Here is a 12,054-nt window from a genome sequence, read left to right on the forward strand (position 1 = left end):
AGAAAGCACAACTCGTCACTGGCCTGCTGGATGTGAGCAGGAGCGCCCTCTGCCGGGTTATAAATAATGTGCTGTCCCTTTAAGGGGATACATTAGCATCTAATTTATCTGTTCCCTCACAGCAACATGAGGCTCTGCAATTAACTATAGCCAGTCTGGTTGGCCCCTTCCCTGGAAATTTTACTAAACTGTGTCACTTTTTCCTGCCATAACAGTGGAGCCCGGGCCTTGATAACGCCCCATGATAAGTCCTGATACTAAAGTAATAGGTTACAATCAAATACAACTAGCAGGGATTGTGCATAAAGGCAAGTAACCGGGGGCTTAAAGGGGATGGCCACCTTTCGCAGACCCCCTGACTGACAGCTCTTGTTTGGCCCCCTGAGCAGGGGCACTGTGCATGCTCTATGGCTATGGGGGGCCAGCGGCACACAGGGTGTGGGGTGACCCCTCCATCACTGCCTCCTGACAGCGGCCACAGAGAGAAGGATGGATTACCTGCGCCTCCTGTCTTCATCACATGAGCGAATAAAAGATTGTTTCAGCCACAAGACCTGGACAATTTGTTTTCTTTGCCCCTCATAAGGCCGGCTTCAAGTTTTTGTGGGCCCCGGGCGCCAGTCTCAGTGGGCCCCTTTAACACATACCACGATTCATAAAGCACAGCTACAGCAGAGAAATATAGGTACAGTACAATGCCAAAGATTTCACTTCTTACATTACACGAGTGATATCTATTGTACATTCTACAATAGGTCAGAAACCGGTCAGTATATTGCTCCATACAGTAATACGGGCACCTCAAAATGCTCCATACAGATTAACATGCACCAAACAGCGCTCCACGGAGCATTATAGACCCCACATAGCTCTCCACGCAGCGTAATGGGCCCCACATAGCGATCAATGAAGTATAATGGCCCCATATAGTGCTCCATACAGTATAATGGGCCTCACATAGTGCTCCATACTGTATAATGGGCCTCACATAGTGCTCCATACTGTATAATGGCCGCATATAGTGCTCCATACAGTATAATGGCCCCATATAGTAATCCATACAGTATAATGGCCTCACATAGTGCTCCATACAGTATAATGGCCCCATATAGTACTCCATACAGTATAATGGCCTCACATAGTGCTTCATACAGTATAATGGCCTCACATAGTACTCCATACTGTATAATGGCCCCATATAGTGCTCCATACTGTATAATGGCCCCATATAGTGCTCCATACAGTATAATGGCCTCACATAGTGCTCCATACAGTATAATGGCCTCACATAGTGCTCCATACAGTATAATGGCCTCGCATAGTACTCCATACAGTATAATGGCCCCATAGAGTGCTCCATACAGTATAATGGCCCCACATAGTGCTCCCTACAGTATAAACCCCCCATAAAATGCTCAATTCATAAAAAATAATCAAATGCTCACTTCTTTCCCCTCCCTCAGTCTTTTCAGCATCTTCTGGCTCTGCACAGAGGGCGCACTGTAGTGACATCATAGCGCCCTCTGCACTGAGACATCACAGAGTCAGAAGACGCTGAGGAGACAGGAGCAGCAAGTATTTTAAACAGTTTAAGGTGTGGCGCAGGGCTAGTGCTGGCACCGGGCCCCCAGCATGCCGGAGTCACTGATAGCGAGTGGGCCCCACGCCTTTCCATGGCACCAGGTGGTAACACCAGCCCTGATCCTTTGTATGCAACCTCATTTTTGTACAACAGCCATTATTAAAGGGGTAGTCCACTACTTGGACAACCCCTCCTGATCCCTTTATTTCCCCCCAGTATTTATAACCTATTGTCACCTCCGCTGTCAGCACTGGCTCTCGTCACATTCTTACAATCAGTGCTCACTTCACTCTTTCTGCCACTGGACAAAACAGACATCTGGAGGAAGTGAGAGCAGCTGCAGTTCTACCTGCTTCGGATATCCATTATACCTATAGGAGAGTGAAGTCAGCGCTGATTGGCCACAGTGATCGCGTGACACCATGTCAGGAGAGCCCCGGGAGAGTCAGTGTGACACCACCAGTGGAGTAGAAGAGTTATTATTTCACAAGGGCCAAACAAAGGGATTGAGAATGGAATGTCGAGTAGTGGACAACGCAATTAAAGATTTAGAAGACCAAATACACTTTACTATATTAAATAATTGCAGTGTATCAGTAAATCAATTTGCGCACACTCGTCGCTGGGATTTTTTTTTTTTTTTTTTGAAGATTCGATCCATGAAAAAAAACAAAAAAAACAAAACACTCGTCTGCCTGCTCCACTGAGTAACATTGATCAGAGTGAAGCTTTTTTTTTTTTTTTTAACTCTCGAACAGCTCTCAAGCTGAACATACAGCTTTGCCAAGCAGCCCCATAGAAAATGAATGGCACGTGGTCAGGGGTGCCCCATTCCGTACCCGGGATAAGAGTGCCAATTGGTTCAGGTCTCAGCGGCGGTTGGGTGATGATGATAACTTTGGTTTTCACTGGATAGACAATGAAGTGTGAATACTCCACTACCCAAGACCTTTACTGATTCTTGTTGTTAAACAATGGCCTCAATGGTCTAAGGAAATTATTGACTCGATTAGAAGAAAAAGGACTTGTAAAATGGAGCTGGAACAATGTGTAATCACAGCTGAGGACACCAGGCACTTCTTGTATGTCACTTCGGCCCCATTCACACATGCGAATAGCTCACATCCTAGTGTCAGCCTCCTGCTGTTTTTCATGACCTTTTCAATACAAGACGGTGGGGAAACAGACAAGAAAAAAAAATTATCACTCATTGGTCCATTGTTTTTTTTGTACATGAGTAAAGGTACCGTCACACTCAGCGACGCTGCAGCGATATAGACAATGAGCCGATCGCTGCAGCGTCGCTGTTTAGGTCGCTGTAGAGACGTCAAACACAGCAGCTCCAGAACGATGCAGGAGCGATCCAGTGACGTAACGGTGACTCATTTATCGTTCTCACAGGTCGTTAGCTCCATGTAAAACATTGCTGGCATCGTTGCTTTTGCTGTCAAACACGACGATACACACCGATCTGACGACCAAATAAAGTTCCAGACTTCTAGCTCCGACCAGCGATATCACAGCAGGATCCAGATTGCTGCTGCGTGTCAAACACAACGAGATCGCTATCCAGGACGCTGCGACGTCACGGATCGTTGTCGTTCTCGTTGTAAAGTCGCTGAGTGTGAAGGTACCTTAAAACTGATGTCTGAATGAGGCCTAAGGCAATGTTCACACATTTTTTTTTACAGAACTTTTTTTCTGTAGCCAAAACCTGCTCGGTTTATCTGCTTATTACAGGTGTCATTTGTCTAATAATAATGTTTAATAAAGTTAGTTTCATTCAGCAAAAAAAAAAAAATGCATTGTTGTGGTTTTTTTTGCACTTTATCATCATTGTTTTGTATTGTGAAAAAACGCTGAAAGAGAAGATGCTGCGGATTTAAAAAACGCAGCGGTTTTCCATTTCGGTCAGGGGAAGAAAAAAAAAGCAAGCATGCATGAGATCACATAGCTTTTGCTGGTACTATGAGGCTGCTGTCACACGATCAGTATTTGGTCAGTATTTTACATCAGTATTAGTAAGCCAAAACCAGGAGTGGGTGATAAATGCAGAAGTGGTGCATATGTTTCTATTATACTTTTCCTCTAATTGTTCAACTCCTGGTGTTGGCTTACAAATACTGAGGTAAAATACTGACCAAATACTGATCGTGTGACGGCAGCCTAAGGGCTGTCCCACACGTCCAGATAATTCCGGTACCGGAATAAATCGGTACCGGAGTTATCCGTGTCCGTGTGCCTGGGAACTCACGGAGGCCATACATGCGGCACACGTGTGCCGCCCGTATGGCGAGTGGGTACCACACGGAGCGTGTGGTACCCACTCTGCATCATGCTGAAGCCGCGATTCATATCTTCTCTCCAGCAGCGTTTGCTGCAGAGAAAATATGAAGAATAGTGTTTAAAATAAAGATCCATGTGTCCGCCGCCCCCCCACCCCCTGTGCGCCCCCCCGCTGGTCAGAAAATACTTACCCGCCTCCCTCGCTCCTTCCTGGTCTGGCCGCGGCTTCTCCTGCATGCGGTCACGTGGGGCCGATCATTTACAGTCATGAATATGTGGCTCCACCTCCCATAGGGGCGGAGCCGACTATTCATGATTGTAAATGATCGGCCCCACGTGACCGCATACAGTAAGCCGCGGCCAGACCAGGAAGGAGCGAGGGAGCGGGTAAGTATTTTCTGACCAGCGGGGGGGCGCACAGGGGGTGGGGGGGCGGCGGACACATGGATCTTTATTTTTAACACTATTCTTCATATTTTCTCTACAGCAAACGCTGCTGGAGAGAAGATATGAATACCGGCTTCAGCACCATGTGGGGGGGACAACGCTTACTGTAGCGCTGTCTCCTGCACGCACACGGACCCCAGACGGAGAATGTCCGTGTGAGGTCCGTGTTTTACGCGGACCCATTGACTCTATTGGGTCCGTGTAAAACGTGCGCTCCCACGAACACTGACATGTCTCCGTGTTTGGCACACGGAGACACGGTCCGCAAAAAATCAATGACATCTGAACAGATGCATTGATTTTTATGGGTCTACGTGTGTCAGTGTCTCCGGTACGTGAGGAAACTGTCACCTCACGTACCGGAGCCACTGACGTGTGAAACCAGCACACGTGTGCCGCCCGTATGGCAAGTGGGTAGCACACGGAGCGTGTGGTACCCACTCTGCATCATGCTGAAGCCGCGATTCATATCTTCTCTCCAGCAGCGTTTGCTGCAGAGAAAATATGAAGAATAGTGTTTAAAATAAAGATCCATGTGATCGGCCCCACGTGACCGCATACAGTAAGCCGCGGCCAGACCAGGAAGGAGCGAGGGAGCGGGTAAGTATTTTCTGACCAGCGGGGGGGCGCACAGGGGGTGGGGGGGCGGCGGACACATGGATCTTTATTTTTAACACTATTCTTCATATTTTCTCTACAGCAAACGCTGCTGGAGAGAAGATATGAATACCGGCTTCAGCACCATGTGGGGGGGACAACGCTTACTGTAGCGCTGTCTCCTGCACGCACACGGACCCCAGACGGAGAATGTCCGTGTGAGGTCCGTGTTTTACGCGGACCCATTGACTCTATTGGGTCCGTGTAAAACGTGCGCTCCCACGAACACTGACATGTCTCCGTGTTTGGCACACCTAAGGCCGGTTTCACACGTCAGTGATTCCGGTACGTGAGGTGACAGTTTCCTCACGTACCGGAGACACTGACACACGTAGACCCATAAAAATCAATGCATCTGTTCAGATGTCATTGATTTTTTGCGGACCGTGTCTCCGTGTGCCAAACACGGAGACATGTCAGTGTTCGTGGGAGCGCACGTTTTACACGGACCCAATAGAGTCAATGGGTCCGCGTAAAACACGGACCTCACACGGACATTCTCCGTCTGGGGTCCGTGTGCGTGCAGGAGACAGCGCTACAGTAAGCGCTGTCCCACCCACATGGTGCTGAAGCCGCGATTCATATCTTCTCTCCAGCAGCGTTTGCTGTAGAGAAAATATGAAGAATAGTGTTTAAAATAAAGATCTATGTGTCCGCCGCCCCCCCACCCCCTGTGCGCCCCCCCGCTGGTCAGAAAATACTTACCCGCTCCCTCGCTGCTTCCTGGTCTGGCCGCAGCTTACTGTATGCGGTCACGTGGGGCCGATCATTTACAATCATGAATAATCGGCTCCGCCCCTATGGGAGGTGGAGCCACATATTCATGACTGTAAATGATCGGGCCCACGTGACCGCATGCTGGAGAAGCCGCGGCCAGACCAGGAAGCAGCGAGGGAGGCGGGTAAGTATTTTCTGACCAGCGGGGGGGCGCACAGGGGGCGGGGGGGCGCACAGGGGGTGGGGGGGGGGCGCACAGGGGGTGGGGGGGGGGGCGCACAGGGGGTGGGGGGGCGGCGGACACATAGATCTTTATTTTAAACACTATTCTTCATATTTTCTCTAGAGCAAACGCTGCTGGAGAGAAGATATGAATCGCGGCTTCAGCATGATGCAGAGTGGGTACCACACGCTCCGTGTGGTACCCACTCGCCATACGGGCGGCACACGTGTGCCGCACGTATGGCCTCCGTGAGTTCCCAGGCACACGGACACGGATAACTCCGGTACCGATTTATTCCGGTACCGGAATTATCTGGACGTGTGGGACAGCCCTAAAAGGCAGCTTTCAATTTGCATAAAAAAGCTGCAAAAACGCAACGTGTGAACATAACTTTACAGTGACTGACTACAGGACAAATGCAAATTCATTCTCCCTCCGTAGTCGCACTTTCAGTAAGTTGGCCAAGCAGCATTTTAACACTATGTACCTGAAAATTAACCCTAAATCTGCAGGTAAACAGCAGGTCACCTTTAAGAATTTAAAGGTTGTCAAAAACACATGTAATTAATTTAATCTGCAACATGAATATCTGACCAAATACTCTCCGTGGGAACGTTGCTTAAAAATTATCGTTGTCGGCAGCACATTGTCCTGTGCAAACATCACGGCTCATGCTGTGCACACGGGTGCAACGGACAGCCTGACCAGGGCATTAAACCTCATGTACGTTACAAGTTGGGTGGGGAGAAAGTGTCTTTTTGGATGAAACTGAATAATTCAGGGTGCAGGACTCGCTCCCCCCAATGTCCGGGCTTTAGGCTGTGTGCACACGTTGCAGATTTTTTTGCGTTTTTTCCCTATAAAAACGCGAAAAAAACGCATACATTATGCATCCCATCATTTAGAACGCATTCCGCAATTTTTGTGCACATAATGCGTTTTTTTTCCGAGAAAAAAAACGCATCGCAGTAAAAAACACAGCATGTTCATTAATTTTGCAGATTTTTCGCAGATTTCCCACCATATTATTGCATTGGGAACCTCCGGAAAAATCAGCAAAAAAAACCGCACCAAAAACGCGGTAAAAACGAATGCGGATTTCTTGCAGAAAATGTCTGGTTTTGCTCAGGAAATTTCTATAAGAAATCCTGAATGTGTGCACATAGCCTTAATCTGTGAACGTGTTACCCCAGTGCTGGTGAGATATTCAGTATATAGGCGACCCGGACAACAGTAGGCGAATAATCAGTCCATATAAACAGAGAACTTACATGCTTGTCTGTACTCTAACCTAAAAACAAGCAGATCTTCCCCGCCCAGCACTGCTCTTGGAATACCTCAGACTACAGCCAGAAGGAACTAACCAACTAATTAGCCCTAATTTAGGGCTAGAACAATCACAGTCTTTGGCTTGGATTTGCACATAGCTCTTTTGATGTGCTCAGTAACAATGAAGGTACTCAACACACAATGATTAGCTACCTATGTATTTAATTGTGCAGGTTACAATGGTCTATTATTAGCACTGAGACACTCTTAAAGGGAATCTGTAAGCAGGTTTTGCTATGTAATCTGAGACAGAATGATGCAGAAGCAGAGACCCTGATTCCAGCGATGTGTCAGTTGCTGGGCTGCTTGATGCAGCTTAGATACAATCTAGCATTGGTCAGAAAAGTGAGCTGTGTATAACCCCGCCCTCACCACTGATTGGCAACTTCCTGTGTACGCTGCCAATTAGTGCTGGGGGTGGGGTGACACAGATTAGCCCTACTGCTGTGCTAACTAGTCCTGCAGTGATAATCTCCTACTCATAAAACACTGATTGTATTGAAACACCACACAGCCTAATAAGTGACACATCCCTGGAATCAGGATCTCTTGCTCTACATTCTGCTGATCTCAGATTAAATAGCAAAACCTGCTGACAGATTCCATTTAAACAGGACCTGCCAAAATCCCCTTGCAGCTGCTGCTTTTTGTTTAGTGCCTCCATTGCGGAGATATGTTTTTTTTTTTACTATTTTGGTGCCATGCATGCCTGTGATCCAAAAGGATCTCAGACGCTGCCCATTTACCATTCGGCAGCCTGTGATCAACCTGTAAGAAGAGTAACCTGAGCGCACATCACATTGAGAACAGGAAGATTTTGGAAGGTCACCCTGTCTCACCAGTTTCAGATGCTTCCAAGTGGTGATTGAGCAGCGACAGAGGTGGGAGGACTACTTGCCCCATGGAAAATGCATCTGACCCTCTCGGACAGCAGGCGCCACAATACATAAACGTGCAGATCTCTGCAATGGAGGCACAAAATGCAGAACGGAAAGCACTGGAATGAGCGTTTCCTAGGATTGCGGATTTCATGTTAGTTCTGCGGTTTAAATCGGTGTTCACAAGTAGCGATCATGCTGTGGATTTTTACCACTAGCGTCTTTTTACGGTTTCACTGCACTATCCTTTCCAGAAATTGGCATCATACTGCAAATCAACTTTGTGATATTACACACGTCACTGTATATGACACAGTGACTCTTTCAGTGTCAGTGTGTTCTATTGAGAGAAGCAGATGAGAATTGTCATTCACTGCAAAAATACAACTTGCATGTGTAACAGTAGTAAACGGAATTTCTTGAGAAAATACTTATCAGTCTGATGAGGACTTGCTTGTAGGGTCGTCTTCTCCAACGTAGGCGCCGAGAAACAGCGGCACTTGTCGACTCTGAAGTCTCTCCTCTGTCTCCTGGGAACTGGAAACTCCGGGGTTAAATCTTTGCAGTCTCTTCTCAGGGTGAAACTGGAAGTAGAACAGCCACACTGCTGCACGAGTCTCTGTATATTAAGCTGACAGTTTCTCTGCAGCAGCAATGCTACACACACTGGGCAGTTTACTTGTCACACTTAGGGGTCTCGGCTTGTCACTGCGGTCACCGGGGCTGCGAGCTCGGGTCACTGTCTCTGCACTGTTAGGGTATGTGTCCACGGTCAGTAAACGCTGCTTGTTTGACGCTGCGCAGAGTTGCAGCGTCGAACACGCAGCGTCCAGATGTTCCAGCATAGTGGAGGGGATTTTATGAAATCCCGTGTCCACTATGCGTGGAAACACGCATCCGACTTCCCTGCGACTCCGGACATGCTGTGCGTCTTTTCAGATCGCAGCATGTCTGTGCTACCTGCGGCGACGCTGCGTCGCCGCAAGTAATATCACAGGGCGCTATACGAGGGTGCGATGATCCCGGATGTGTACAGTTAACACATCCGGCATCATCGCATCCCAGAAAGGGGGCGGGACTTAGCGCCGAGCGGCTTCGCCGCTCCGGCGATACCGCCGGCCATCCTGACCGTGGACACGTACCCTTAGGGGGAAAGTCTCCTCTGATCATGGAGGCTTTTGAGTCCACACCCTCACATCCAGCCTTCACTATGGCTCGTATCTCAGCCTCAGTGCCCTCACGGGGAGCACTCTCTCTTGGGGAGCGCGGCGCTGCAGCCTGCTTTCTCTCTGGCGCGCTCTGCTTTCACGCCCTCTGCTTGCCCGCTTCTTGGACCACTGCCCCTTCCTCTCCCTCTCTGCCCCCAGCAGTCACATGGTCTCCTCCGTCCAGGGCAGAAAGTCCTCCCCCCCCCCCCCCCAACAACCCAGCTGTCCGGCTAAGTGGTTCCAGATAAGGAGCAGGGAAAGTAACCTCCTTCGGGCTCTTCTTCCTCTTCACCCCCTTACACATGACTGCTGCCCACTAGAGATAGTGGAGGGATCCCGCCACTGTACACACTGTCATGATTTGGCAATCTCCACTCACTCTTAGGCCGGCGTCACACTAGCGAGTTTTACGGACGTATGAGCGCAGAAAATACGTCCACAAAATACGCATTGCACACGGCCCAACGATTCTCTATGGGGCAGCTCCTATCTGCCATATATTACGTATCCGTATTATACGGTCTTGTACGGCCGTAGAAAATCGCAGCATGCTGCGTTTGTCAGCGTTTGCGCAAAAAATCCGCCAATGAAAGTCTATGGGGGCGAGAAAATTATGGATTACACACGGACTATGCGTGTGAGTTGCGAGAAATACACACCGGCGTTCTATAGAAAAGCCGGCAATTCAGTGCGGTGTACAGTAAAATCACATTGACAGAATAGAATAGGTAGAATAAATGTCTACACATAGAATATATATTTATATTTAATTCAGCGCTAGATAGCAGAAAAGCCGGTAATTCAATTGCCCGCTTTTGCCATCTCCTTTGCAAACCCGACAGGATATGAGACATGGTTTACATACAGTAAACCATCTCATATCCCTTCTTTTATTACATATTCCTCTTTACTAATGTAACAAGTGTTTCTGTGTAAAATTTGGGGGCTCTAGCTATTAAAGGGTTAAATCCCGGAAAAAATTGGCGTGGACTCCCGTGCAATTTTCTCCGCCAGAGTGGTAAAGCCAGTGACTGAGGGCAGATATTAATAGCCTAGAGAGGGACCATGGTTATTGGCCCCACCTGGCTAAAAACATCTGCCCCCAGCCACCCCAGAAAAAGCACATCTGGAAGATGCGCCTATTCTGGCACTTAGCCTCTCTCTTCCCACTCCCGTGTAGCGGTGGGATATGGGGTAATGAAAAACGGACCGTATTTTTCATACGCCTAGTGTGACGCCGGCCTTAGAAGTGCGCAGCTGGAGAAACACAAGCACTCAGCAGAGTACGGCTTCTAGACGATCTACACTTCCCAGTGGGTGCACTCTCTGCCTGTGAGTAATCGGTGGGGGTCCCAGGACCTAGACATGTACTAATCTGCTCAAAATTAAGGCCATGTTCACATGTTGCGGTTTTTACTGCGGATCCGCAGCGTTTTTGATGCTGCGGATCCGCAGCAGTTTTCCATGCGGTGTACAGTACCATGTAAACCTATGGAAAATAAAAACCGCTGTGCACATGCTGCGGAAAAAAACGCGCGGAAACGCTTCGGTTTATTTTCCGCAGCATGTAAATTATTTGTGCAGATTCCGCAGCGGTTTTACATCTGCTCTATATTAGAAAACAACAGGTGTAAAGCCGCAGTGGAATCCACACAAAAACCGCGGTAAATCCGTGATAAATCCGCAGGAAAAGCGCAGTGTTTTTGCCCTGCGGATTTATCAAAATCAGTGCGGAAAAATCCGCACACCATTCCGCAGCGTGTGCACATAGCCTTAGGGCCTCAAATGTTATATAAAAAATACTCTCCAAAGTTTAGTTACAGACACCTTTGCAGGTAAAGCTTTAGGCCATACGCCCATGTGGTGTAAAAGTATTTTTTTTTTTTTTACACAGAAAATCTGCTATGTTTAACACTTCAAGCAAAGTTAATGGGATTTTGTGTAAACTCATGGCCACTGTGAGGTCTTAGCGGCTTTTTTCTTCTATAGTCTAAGGCAGAGGTCCCCAACCGCCGGTCCGCGGACCAGGACCGGGCCGTTGGGGTTTTGCAGCCGGTCCGCGGCGCCGCTGACAGCGGCTAAACACGCCGGTTGTGCGGCTTGTCACACTCCAGCGCCGCAGCGTTCATCACACTCCAGCGCTGCAGCGTTCGTCATTCCCCCTTTGGTGGGCGGCCGTGGAGTTCGGGCGGAAGTCTCCTCCCCCTCATCCGCCACTCCCTCCTTCCATCTCCCGCTGTACGAGCAGGGTGGGCGGGCGGCTTCCACAGCCGCAGCTCCTCCCATTCCGTGACGTCACCATGTATTTCCGGAGTCACCATGGGTGAGTCATATCCGGCCTGTGCGTGTGTGCGGGAACAGCGGGCTGGGCCCCTCTGAATGAAGGTATTACCGGCGGCTGTGCAGGGTCCATGTGTGGGGAGCTGGGGTATAGATGTAGCAGTGCTGAATATTTTTTTCATGAAGTGGCCATGAAACTTAATAAATAACAAACTCAGCTCTGCTACATCAGTAAAAAACCAATTGATTAATCATTAATCAATTGGTTTTTTACTGATGTAGCAGAGCTGAGTTTGTTATTTACTGTTTGTTACTCATGTGCTCTCAAGAGAAGTTATCGGTCCACACTGCACTGATAAAAGTACCACAAAGCTTTAGCATGAGGCCAGATGTAGCAGAGAGGAATGTGTCACTTGTAGATTTCATACACAGAGTGATTCATTTGTC

The sequence above is a fragment of the Ranitomeya variabilis genome, chromosome 1 (assembly GCF_051348905.1).
Source record: "Ranitomeya variabilis isolate aRanVar5 chromosome 1, aRanVar5.hap1, whole genome shotgun sequence".
In the NCBI taxonomy this organism is placed as follows: domain Eukaryota; kingdom Metazoa; phylum Chordata; class Amphibia; order Anura; family Dendrobatidae; genus Ranitomeya; species Ranitomeya variabilis.